The 13,264-nt window shown below is 37.0% G+C and overlaps 1 pseudogene; it reads right to left on the bottom strand.

The window, feature by feature from the left end:
• Positions 1-4,787: 4,787 nt before the first annotated feature.
• On the bottom strand, positions 4,788-7,452 carry LOC119537155 (annotated as a pseudogene).
• Between the last annotated feature and the right edge of the window lie 5,812 nt (positions 7,453-13,264).

Below are 13,264 nucleotides of genomic sequence, written 5' to 3'. Positions count from 1 at the left end.
GAGCAGTGTGATGTGTTCTCCTCCAGGAAACAGTGGGAATAACAAATCTTTAAAACTCCTCCAGGGGGTGGGGAAAGATGGCAGCATAGAGAGATGTGGAATTTAGTTAGTCCCTGGAGCAACTAATAAACAACCAGGAACAAAGTGTAATTAATCTAAAATAACTGCTGGGCTACAACCATGACTGTCCACACATCGTACACCAACCTGGATTGGGTGGAATAGCTGAGATTGCAGCATAACATCTGTAAGCAAAAACCACAGAACCATGCTGAGATACCCTTTCCCCAATGGCTGGCTAAGCTTCAAGACCTCACTGTGGGAGAAAGCAGCATTCCAGAGCAAGCAAATATAGCTCAGCCTAGCACCAACTGGGGTTTTAATTAACAGATGTGGAATGCTGAATACAAGCTACAAACATAGACAAACCCCAAAAAGCAGCAAAGTACCCTGAGTTCACTCCCAGTGGAGGGGACATGGGGCTGACAGAAAAAAAAAAAATAATTAAAAAAAAGAAGGAAAAATACTGAGGCTTTTAAAGATGACTTACCTTAGAGAACTCCTGTGCTCCGGTGTTCTCTCTGACTGACGGGTGAAACTGGGGGACCGAAGACTGGCTATGACAAGGGGCTTTCTTTCCCTTTTTCTCAGTCTCAACCTGAGTGGCTCAGTGTAGAGAGCCTCAGCCATTTTCAGTTCAGAGAACTCTGACCCAGATAGGGGTGGAGTTAACAGAGTGAGAGACATGAAGGAGTAATTCAAATGCAGAAGATAACTCCCTATGGGTTGTATCTTCCCTAAGAGGAATGAGGTGGGGCCCAGTTCAGACCCCAGGGCCTGGGGGAAAATAGTCAAAACAGAAACAGCCTAAGCGGAGAATTAAAGGGGCCACACCTCCTTACACCAGTCTGGAGTGACAGGCCGACAGGCACCACCTGCTGGGCAGGTTAGGAAAAGCACAGCAGCTAGAGACCTCACAGAAAAGTCTGTCATTCTTCTAAGACACACCCTCCAGGAAACTTGACGCTGAATATAGCCCCATTCTGAGACCCAAACCCATGCTGGTCTAGGAAAATCAGATTTGGGTAATGAAGGAAGCCAGATGCCTAGACAACAGAAAACTACAGATTACACTGGGAAGGGAAAAGATGTGTCCCATTCAGAGGAATAAACTTACACCTCAATTAAGATACAGTTGAGATACTGTTTCACTTCAATGAAACAATCAATTGAATATTTTGAAAGAAAATGGTAGATCAATTCAAAAACCAAGTCAACGAGTTCAGGGAAGATATGGGAAAAAAGATGAACAATTTAAAGGAAACACTGGGTGAACATGAGGTAGAAATCGAAAGTTTGAAAAACAACTGGCAGAATATATAGAAATCAAAGGTAAAACACAAGAGATGGAAAACACTATGGGGACATACAACAGCAGATTTCAAGAGACAGAAGAAAATACTCAGGAACTGGAGAACAAGACACCTAAAATCCTACACATGGAAGAACAGATGGGGAAAAGAATGGAAAGATATTACCAACCTCTCAGGGAACTGAATAACAACATGAAGTCCATAAATGTATGTGTCATGGGTGTCCAGAAGGAGAAGAGAAGGGAAAAAGGGGCAGAAGCCATAATAGAGGAAATAATCAATGAAAATTTCCCATCTCTTATGAAAGACATAAAATTACAGATCCAAGAAGCACAGCATACCCCAAATAGAATACATCTGAATAGACCTGTGCCAAGACTCTTAATAATCAGATTATCAAATGTCAAAGACAGAGAATCCTAAAAGCAGCAAGAGAAAAGCAATCCATCACAAACAAAGGAAGATTGATAAGACTATGTGCAGATTTCTCAGTATAAATCATGGAGGCAAGAAGGAAGTGGTGTGATATATTTAAGATACTGAAAGAGAAAACCCACCCACAAAGAATCCTATATATGGCAAAACTGTCCTTCAAATATGAGGAGAGTTTAAAATATTTCTGACAAACAATGAGAAAGTTTGTGAACAAGATGCCTGCTCTACAGGAAATACTGAAGGGAGCATTACAGACAGATAGGAAAAGACAGGAGTGAGAGGTTCAGATCATAATTTTGGGTGATGGCAGCACAACAGTGTAAGTACACTGAACAAAGATGACTGTGAGTATGGTTGAAAGAGCAGGGTTGGGAGCATATGAGACACCAGAAAGAGAGAGGAAAGATGGAGACTGGGACTGTCTAACTCAGTGAAACCTGAAATGTTCAACAATTATGATAAAACGTACAAATGTTTCTACATGAGGGAGAACAGGTGAGTGTCCACCTTGCAGAGTGTTAAAGATGGGGAGATGTTGGGGGAAAAAGTGTGGCCAATGAAACTAGAGACTGTAGTCAGCAGGGGCATTGTATTATGCTTCTTTTTATCTGGCAATGACAGTGTGCCAGGGCTGGATGCCTATGGGAGGGGGGTGTGAGGGAGGGGTGTGGGACGCTTGGCATTGGTGATGTTATTTGACTCTTTTATTATACTTTAGTTTAATTCTTTCTTTCCTTCAGTTGCCTTTTAGCTGTCATTTCTTTCTTTCTTTTTCTTTTTGTTTTGTCTATCTACCTTGTTTGACTCTTCCTCCTTCTTTGTGGAGGAAATGGGGATGTCCTTACATAGATAGTGGTGATGGTGGTGAATGCATAAATACATGATTATACCAGGAACCATCACTTGCTTACTTAGGACAGAATGTATGGTGAGTGAAAAAAAACTGTCTTAAAAAATGGGTTGATGAAGAAACCCTGAAGGCACCATATTGAGTGAAATAAGTTAGACACAAAAGGACAAATACTGTATGGTCTCACTGATATGAACTAATTATAATATGTAAACTCACAGACATGAAATATAAGTTCCCAGGACATGGAATGTGACAAAAGAATGGGGAGTGCTTTGCTTATTATAAGCAGAATATTCAATTAAGTTGAACTTAACTGTTTGGAAATGGACAGAGGTGATTGTAGCATGTTATTGTGAGAATAACTACAGTGCTGAATGGTGTGTGAATGTGGTGGAAAGGGGAAGCTGAGTCATGTACATCACCAGAAGGAAAGTTTGAGGTTAAAATATGGGAATGTATAAAAGAGTGAATCTTGTGGTGGACAATGTCTGTGATTAACTGTATAAATATTAGAAATCTCTCTCATGAACTAGAATAAATGTATGACACTATAAATAGAAGTTAATAATAGAGGGTTATATAGGGAAAAATATACCTATTGCAAACTATGTACTACAGTTAATAGTATTTCAACTTTCTTTCATCAACAGCAACAAATGTACTATACCAATGCTATGAGTCAATAATGGAGGGGGGTGATTAGGGTTATGGGAGGATCTGAGTTTTCTTTTTTGTTTTTATTTCTTTTCTGGAGTAATGAAAGTGTTCTAAAAATTGAAAAAAAAGTAATTATGGTGATGGATGCACAGATGTATGATGGTGCTGTGGGCAATTGATTGTGCACTTTGGATGATTGTATGGAATGTGAACAATCTCAACAAAATTGAATTAAAAAAAAAAAACTCTCCAGCTTCCGTCTCTTGATCCTCATATGACCTCACCATATCTCACAATGGTATGAGGCAATCACTAACCAAGACACAGTGCATATAATAAGAGACAGGCTCCAAATCCACACTGTAATTTGCCATCATCTTTCTAGATCATTAGCCCATAGTCACCAATTGTCTCATTGACCTGCTCCTTAGATTTAAACCTTCTATTTAATCTTCAAAAACACCCTCATTCTTAAATCCACAGAAACATATAAGGCATAACTTATTTTAAGATAAATGTCTAATAAACACTTTATATGCATGTTTCTTATATATATGCACCTGCATCCATGAATGAATATCTTTGGATGTTAGATCCAGGGAAAAGCAAAAGAATGAAACTATGAGCTTAAATATAAAAAATAGTCTCCCTTACAGAATAATTGAATCTCCTCAAGTTATACTGTAAAACTTGTTTCTTTAAATTTATTTTACTTCCATATTAGATAGAACCACAAACCAAGCAAACACGTTAACTTCTAATCATTCTGTATATGTCATAGTTTGTTGTCAATCCATTTTCCCCTATGTGTTTCAAATGTAGGATGACAACTCTATAATAAGTGTATGTGTATTAGGCTGTGTGAAATAGATGGTGGAAAAAAGAAATAAAAAATATATTTATGTGTAAGGTAAAAATCTTGATCCATATTGTGCTCAGCTAATAATTACATGGTAAAGGAATTACAGCTTCAATGGTGATGATAAGGATGTTGATGAATATGAATATAAATGATAGTAAAAATGATTTTGATTCATATATATCAGAATTATAACACATTACACTAAACTTCTTATGCAGTGACATCAATGCGATTTATAATTTTTAAGGAGAGGCTAGAATATAAACAATTAGTTGTACTCTTAAATTTCCTTCACTGAAAAGTGATTTGAATTATGAAAATAATCATAATTTCTGACTTTTCTGTATCAACTAACTTAATGTGATTAACTATGTTCAAATTAATTCTTTATCCATAAATATTTAAATTGTTTAGTAAGAAATCAAAGACTTATTGTTTTCAATGCAAACCTAAGGCTTCATATTTTAGTACAATGTAAACTTTAGAAACACAGATACTAAACAAAAACACGGCATTTCTCAAAGTGAATTTTTGTTATGTGAAACGAAATAAGTTGAATGAGAAATCAGGAAGGGTCCTTGGAGTGGAAAATCTTGGATAGTTGATTTCAAATCTGTTTGGTCTTCACCCCATAAATGAGAGGATTGAGCAAAGGCGGGACAAGCAGGTAAAGGTTGGACAGAAGAATATGGATGTATGGGGGGATCTGGAAACCAAACCTGTGTGTAAAGAAGGAGCAGAATGCCAGGAGATAAAACTCAAGGAAGACACAAACGTGGGCAATACAGGTGTTAAAGGCTTTGAGCCTCGATTCCTTTTGAGGCAGGATGAAGACAGCTATAAATATTTGGATGTAGGAGAGTGTGAGGAAGATGATTCTGAATCCAAGTGTACTGAAAGCCACAAACAGACCATACATCTTGTTGATCCAAACATCTTCTGCTGCCAACTTCACGATGGCCATGTGTTCACAGTATGAATGGGAGACCACAGTGGTTCTGTAATATTTGAGCTGGCATTTGATGAGGATAGGACCTGGCAGCTCTGAGTGTCACTCCAACCCCAATCTGAATAAGATATTGGTGGGAGAAAATGGTTGCATGTCTCAGAGGACCACAGATTGCCACATAGCAGTCCAGGGCCATGGCCAACAGAATACCTGATTCAATACTCTGAAATGTGTGGATGAACCACATCTGCAAGAGACAGGCTTCAAAATAGATCTCTGTTAAATGGAACCAGAAAATACCTAACATTTTTGGTAGGATGCATGTGCTGAGAGCAATGTCTGTTGCTCCAAGCATTGCCAGCAGGAGATGCATTGCACATGATGACCAGGAGTTGGGAATTCCCAAACAGAGCAAAGATGTACATGGCACAGAAAGGAATCCCAATCCAGAACTGCACAGACTCCAAGCCAGGGATCCCAATCAGGGTCAGCAATGAAGGCATGAAGACAGTGCCATTGAGCTTAAACGTGGTGGCTCTGAGCTGTTGATTAAGTCTGGCAGAGTATGTTACATTTCTCTCCTCTGTTTCCTGACTTCACCTACATTTATGAAATCAGAAGTTGTGACTTTTTCAAAGGGCGTTTTGTTAAACATACTCATTTATTGATGGGGCAATTAAATAAATACAAGATTCAACATAGGCACTCCCAGAATTTTTCAGTTTCACTCTCTTCCTCTCTGCCTCTACTCCCTTAAGACACAGGCAGGCACACACACATACACACAGTGTCATCCTGAGAGATATACAGCCCTCACTATGAAAGAAAAAGACAAACTCATACCTGTTAAATATGAGAGCATATGGATTGTGAATCATCAGCTAAAACCCATTTCAAAGAACATCATTTATTTTTCTAGTTTATAAAACTTTGGGATTTAACTTATGTGCTACTTACTTCTCCACTCTTGTGCTCTGACTATAAACACTCATTCAATCATTCAGGCAGTCAGGTAGAAAGGAAGAAATTTTAAAAGGAACACATTATTTCCTGAGCAATTTCAGGAGCTGGGAAATAAGAACATATCAAGTAAGGCCCTAAATCTCAAGGAGGCAGTGTTTTATTTTTGAACATTATCAGCACATTTCTAAAAAAATAATCATACAGTGCAGACACATGAGATTTTAGGAAGATATTGAGAGAAGGCCTTTGTCTCAGAGTTTGACCCTAAGGAAATTCTAATTAACTTATACATTAGCTATATATTCCCTGATATACATAGACATGGAAATAATCTTGAAATATTCTGTATCTCACACTATTCATATACAAGCTACTACTAATAATCTCGTCACATGACAAATCTCATTCTTCAACAAAGTATATTCTCTTTTAGTTCATTGATATGTTTTTTCCCAAATCCATTACATCCTCTTCCTGATTTACTTCCTTCTTTTCCTTTACATTCATTAGCTACTCTATTGCCCCTGAAACAGTATCCTTGCTTTTTGATTAACTATGTGCCCTCACCTGAAATACTCATCTTTTGAGAATACGTTCAGCTTTTGCTGATACTGGAGAAAACCACAATTCTGGGAAGGGTTACTGCTAAGGTTCATGGGGCTCTAAATCTCTAGGCAAATTTACAGCAATTTCTATTCATGAATTCCACCCTCTTCTTCCAACTCCCTAAAATTATCCCCCCTCATGGCCATAAAATATTAATTAGAATTTTAGAAACTCTCAACTCTTATTCACCCTGACTCCATATTCCCAGAAATAAGGGACTCTCTTCCCCTTTTCTAGGATAATTTCCTAGTTATGTTCTGGTTTCTTTCTTTGTTTATTTGCTTTTCCCCATAATCACTATTTAAGCATAAAGAGTATATAACAAAATATTTTCATATTTTAACACATCTTGTTTTACCCAAAAGTGTATTTCCTCCTGATACCACTGTTTACCTCTTCTTTTATTTACAGCTATAACTCTAACAAGAGTCTCTAAGATTCACTGTATTTATCCAATCGCTTTTTGGATTTTTCAAACTGCAGCAATAAGACTTTGTCTCCTGTTTTCTGGAAAAGAAAAAATCTAAATGCCCTTTTAGCAACAAAAGAAATAAACTTATCAAGGGCCCCTCTCAATTGATATCTCTATATTCCTCTTTAAACTACTTTATTTTCTCTTTAAACTACATCCATTGATTTTGCCACCACATTCTGTCCTATTTTTCCATCCATCTCAAAATAACCTCATTTTGTTGCTTTTTCTTACTCCTTTTCCTCTGTTGACACCATAAATTCCATTGACAACTTTGTTCATCTCTGCGTTTCTCTTTCTGCACATTCCTTATGTTCTTTAGCAATACTCACCAGTCTTAGAATTTTACTAACCACTAATTAAGGATAAATAAATACTGCCTCTCCAGAAAAATCTCCCCTGATTTCAGGACCCATATGACAAGATTAAATAGCTCCACCTTGATGGAAAACAGACACTGATTTGACTCTCTACTTCCAAGGCTACATGTGGATAACCTCATAGTTGAAAGACTATGGCGATTTGGGGAAGTCCCTGAAATTCATAGAGGAGTAGTGTAAAAGCTGGTTTGGTCCTGAGTTTCAAGTGTCTTTTTCCAGACATACAGTTAATATATCACAGCAGGTTCAGTACTACTATAAAGAAATCTCTTATGTATAATTGCATATGGAAAAACATAATAAAACAAACACCTTAATTACTCTAAATATTTTTGAACAATGTACTATTCCCTAAAATCCAATCATATATTCACTGACTACATTCTTGGGATATACCAGACACAAATTTAGAATGTCCTATTAATATTAATATTACTGCCATATTCATTTAACCCTCTTTTCAGACTCTCAGTTATAAGGAAAAGAAATTCAGAATTCTATGAACTATTTTATAATTTCCCAAGTTTTCTCTTATACTTTCCTCTGATTATAATCCTGTTTCTTTTAGATGTATTTCATGCTCCCATGTCTTTACCATCAATCAACTCTCAGCTCAAACATTGTGTCCTCTATGAAGTATTTCCTGGTAGCATTAGGCATAATTAAAAATTCCTCCTTTGTGTCCTAAATGTAACACATGACTGATTATTTAACATATCCTAGTAGCAACTATTTCATTTGTATTTTATTTTCCCATAAAGATAATGTGGATGTAAAAACATTTGCATTGTTGCCAGGTATATACCTGCATGGAGAAGGGAGCATAAGGATTAGGAAAAATGAAGAACTAGTCTAGGAAAAATGCTAATAATCTTAGTATCTTGATGTATAAATCCCTCTGTTTTTATTGCAGCATGGCTTTCATGCACTCACCTGTGTTAGAATACATACCTGCTTTGGTTAAAGATATGAAGAGATTCTCCACGGATAAGAGAGGAAAAAAGGGTGAAAAATGTTCACAGTACCAGGAGGTAATCAGTATCACTTGTTTATACTGCTTATATCCTCTGTCAAATCCTGACAACTGAATTATTATTCCCCTTTGAAGAATTTTCTCAAAATGCCTCTTCTTGCAATTCTGGAGAGACCAATTACACATACTCCCTTAGGTCCTTTCTTAAAGGCAGCTCAGTTCTCCAACCCTTTTATGTGCCTATACTGCTATGTCAGTGTAGCAATGCATGCAGTTATAAAGAAAGAGTTTCCAATGAGACAAATATAGGACAAATATAGCACATGCAGTTGGTCAAGATTATGATGCAATTCTCATGAGAAATGGAAGAGGGATGAATCATCTTCTCTATAGTCCAAACCATTTTATCTCTCTCTCACCACTTTTACAATTTTGATATGGGGATGGAATACATAAAAGTAAATCCAAGGCCCCTTGGTCTCCACTCTAAATCTCTTTTATTCCTGTTCCTACCATTCGGAGTTTCAGCAGAAGAAATGTCAGTCTTGGTTGGTCCTGTAAGTTTGAGTGAATGTCAAACAACCATCATTTACTACAGAATAAATATTTTGAATTTGACTGGCTTATAAGGTTGATTCATGAGGAATTGGTCAGCACTAATTCTAGGACTCTACTGAAATAAAAGCAGTAGTTAACTAGGTAAGAGCAATACTTTTTGAGGGAATAGATTACAGAAGAGGTAGTTTTTTGACATGGGAATGCAAAGGCAAAGAATAAAAACTAAAATATAAATAATCTAAAAACGAGACTTTAGTAATATATCCTTTAGATTTAGTATAAATTTGGAAGCATTGATAGACTTTTACTGGTTAAACCAGTGTATAAGCTGATAAGGAGAAAGAGGATAACTCCCCAGGCAAGTCATTTTTTGTCATGCACCATTGAGAAATAGTCCTGAATGGTTGCTTTTATAGGAGCATTTACTTTGGGGAAATAAATATCTTAATACAATTACAAAAACAATGGCAATAGAAATACAATTACATCTTAATCACATACCAATAAAAGGCATTTTTGCAAGTGTCTTTTACACCAGTAAAAATATTTTTACTTGTTGAACTGCTTTTGTGGTGGCATTTTTTGCGAAGTCTGACATATATTCTTACTCTGTCTTTCATGCCACATGACTGCCTTGGTTTTCCTCTTGCTCCATTGCTACTGCATGCCTTCTCTGTCATGATTTCTCTTACTTTTCCAATAATGGAAAGTGTTGCTGTCCCTCAAATACTATATAGCATATTCTCTTCTCCAGTTGCTCTTTTCCACAAGTAATTTCATTCAATATCCATTTTTTGCTCATATTTTCAATATACCAAAGATTGCTAAATATTTTCAGCTCTTATAACTTCTCTTTTGAGTTTCATTTTCACATATGTAAGATCTGATTTTATAGCTGGAAAGTAAAAGAATTTTTTCTATTAAAATATAAAATCTCAGAAAATTGTTTCCCATTTTATTGACTTCTCTGGGCCTTGTTTGCCTTACCTGTAAAGTGACACTGGTAGTAGGCAGGGCTGGCTGAAGGGAACTGAAAAATATAATTACTTTTATTCACATATTTAAAAACACTTTGGCCTACCCCAAACAGCATTCATCAGAATAGACCTACTCCAAGGCATATAATATCAGATTATAAATTGTCAAAGACAAAGGGAGAATTCCAAAAACAGCAAGAGAATACAATCCATCACAAAGGAAGCTCGTTAAGACTATGTGCAGATTTCTCAGTAGAAACCATGGAGGTGAGAACGCAGTGGCATGATATATTTAAGATACAGAAAGAGAAAAACTGCCAACCAAGAATATATATCCAACAAAACTGTCCTTCAAAAATGATGGAGAGTTTAAAATACTTTCAGAAAAACAGACACTGAGAGAGTTTGTGAACAAAAGACCTGCTCTATAAGAAATATTAAAGGGAGCACTAAAGGAAGACAGGAAAAGACAGGAGAGAGAGGTTTGGAGAAGACAGTAGAAATGAAGATCATCAGCAAGAGGAAAAGGGTGAAATAATAAAAATAAAAATTCCTCACCTCTTTATGATGTCATCTTGCCCCACCCTCCTCTAGCTTTGATTTTGTTAAACTTTAATGAATAAAGGGAATCATTCAATATACATATACAAACACATATATATACTTATATAAGCCTTATAGATTTATTCATTCATTTTATTTTGAAAGATAAATCATTCATTTGTCAATTTTTTTCAAGTAAGGTCAGTGAAAACTTAAAATTCTTTCTTGAAATATTTCCATATTTCCAGATACAATCTTTCTTTCATTAACCACACAAGAAAGGCACTGTCCAAAATTTTCTGCCTCTACGTCATTATAATGCAGTAGCAAATTTAAGTTACTATGAATCAGAATGCAGGATTTTTCTAGAATTATTGACTGTTTTTCCAATCATTTAGCATAACAATTTTGAGTAACAAATTGAACTGCAAATAAAAAAAACACCCTAATGTGAGGCTGTATTTGAGTTGTCTAAAACATTCACTTTAGTTTTTATAATGTAACCCATTTTATCAATGAATATTGAGATATATTCACATACAACACAAACCATAAAAACTTTACAATCAGTGGCTCACAGTATCATCACATAGTTGTGTATACATCCCAATGATCAATTTTAGAACATTTTCACTACTCCAGAACAGAAATAAGAATTAAAAAATAAAGAATAAAAATGAAACCACATCTTCCCATACCCTTAATCTCCCCCTATGGTTGACCTATATTATTCATGTATTAAATTTGTTATTGTTGATGAAAGGATATTAAAATAGTATTAACTATAGTGCATAGTTTGCAATAGTTATGTTTTTCCCCATAAACCCCTTTATGATTTTTTTTAATTTGTAGCAGTTCATGCAAGAACTAATTTATATTTGCAGTGTTAATCGGTGACATATATGACTTCAAACAACCACTTTCAATCATATTCACCTACAATACAACACTATTGCTTATAATCCCATTAATGAGCTACCATCACATCTATCCATTTCCAAACATTGCAGTTCAACCTCATTAACAATTCTTTAATATTAGGTAACTGCTTACCATTCTGTAGCTTCTGCCTATCTGTAGGTATCTTATATTCTACATTTTAAGACTGAGTTTACATGTTCCAGTTAGTTCATATTAGTGAAATCATACAATAATCTGTCCTTTTTTGTCTGGCTTATTGCACTCAACATTATCTCCTCAAAGTTCATCCATGTTGTTACATGCTTCAGGACCTCATTCCTTCTTACTGTTTTATAATATTCCACCATACATATATACCACATATTGTTTATTCACTCATCTGTTGACGGACTCTTGGATTGTTTCTATTTTTGGCAATTGTGACTAATGCCACTAGGAACATTGGTGTGCAAATGTCTGATCTATAATATCTTTCATTTCTGTAAGATCTATTCTATTTATTCTTTCAGAATCTTCTTTATGCTTTTTTAGTGAATTCTTGATATTCTTTATCTCTTTAGCCAACTCACTGAAGTTATTTAGGAGATTTGTGTGAGCATCTTTGATTAGCTGTTCCACATTGTGCATCTCCTCCAGCATTTGAATTTGGTCATTTGGCTTTGGCTGTATCTTTATGAGTCTTGTTACTTTTTGCTGGTTTCTTGGCATTTATCTTGATAAGGTCATTTTGCAAGTTGATTTCTCTTCCTCATCTAAGATTCTGTAGTTGCTTGTGATTCCACTGAATGTCTCCTTTGGCTCTTGGTTTGTCAATAATCCCCAGCCAAACCAGGGCCAGGACCTCACACAGCAGGTGCAACCTTTTCAGAAGACCATTAGAGCCTCGGCAGAAAAGCAGTATGCCAGGCTGCACTTTCACTGTCTTCCCAGCAGATGGCACTTTTGGGCCACCTCTTCCCCAAAACCCTGCCTGTCTCTGAATGTGACAGCCCACTGGGCTGGGATTCAAGCAGGCAAGAGTATGGTCAAGGCCACAGTTTCCCAAGTGTGCTGAAAGTCACTGACTCTGGGGGTGGGGGAATATGGGGTAGGCAATGTGCACCTTGGCTGAGACCCTGCTTGTGGGCACAATGTGACTGGTGATTCCCAGGCTATCATGTGGAAAGACCTCAGGCTGGGGGCACTGAGAGGTTCTAATTCCCCAGACAGCAGCCAGCCAAGGAGTACTCTGATTTTGCTGGCCAAAAAGACCTGGGTTTGTGTTAGGGCAATTCTTTGACAGCTGGGTTCTCCTTATTTTTCAGCCAAAACATGGCCAGGTCCCGATGTAGGGGGAATAGACTAGCATGGATGAGCCTGGGATACAGTCTGGAGAGGCTCTGAAAAGCCCTGCAATTCCCCTGCACTTTCCAGCCTGTCTAGCAAATGGTGCTGTTTGATGCCTTATTTGTCCTCAGAAGCTGTTCACCTGCTGGAGCCCTGCAACATCTGACAAGGTGGGGCTGAAACTGTGGGGCCCTTGAGCTCTCACTTCACTGGTCAACATCTGGCTCAATGTGGGGCTGTGTCCCCCACTTTACTTGCAGTAGAGGATTCAGTCAGATGCCCCTGTCTGCAACCATCCCCCAGGCAAGGATCTGGCTGCCCACTGCTGCTTTCCTCAAGGGTGGGGATTGGCATCAGGACCCATGGCTGGAAACACAGTCTCTGTCCATGTTTTCTCAGACTCTTCATCCCTCACT

This window comes from Choloepus didactylus, chromosome 6, assembly GCF_015220235.1.
Source record: "Choloepus didactylus isolate mChoDid1 chromosome 6, mChoDid1.pri, whole genome shotgun sequence".
NCBI lineage: Eukaryota > Metazoa > Chordata > Mammalia > Pilosa > Megalonychidae > Choloepus > Choloepus didactylus.
This window is presented reverse-complemented; position numbering and strand designations above follow the sequence as displayed.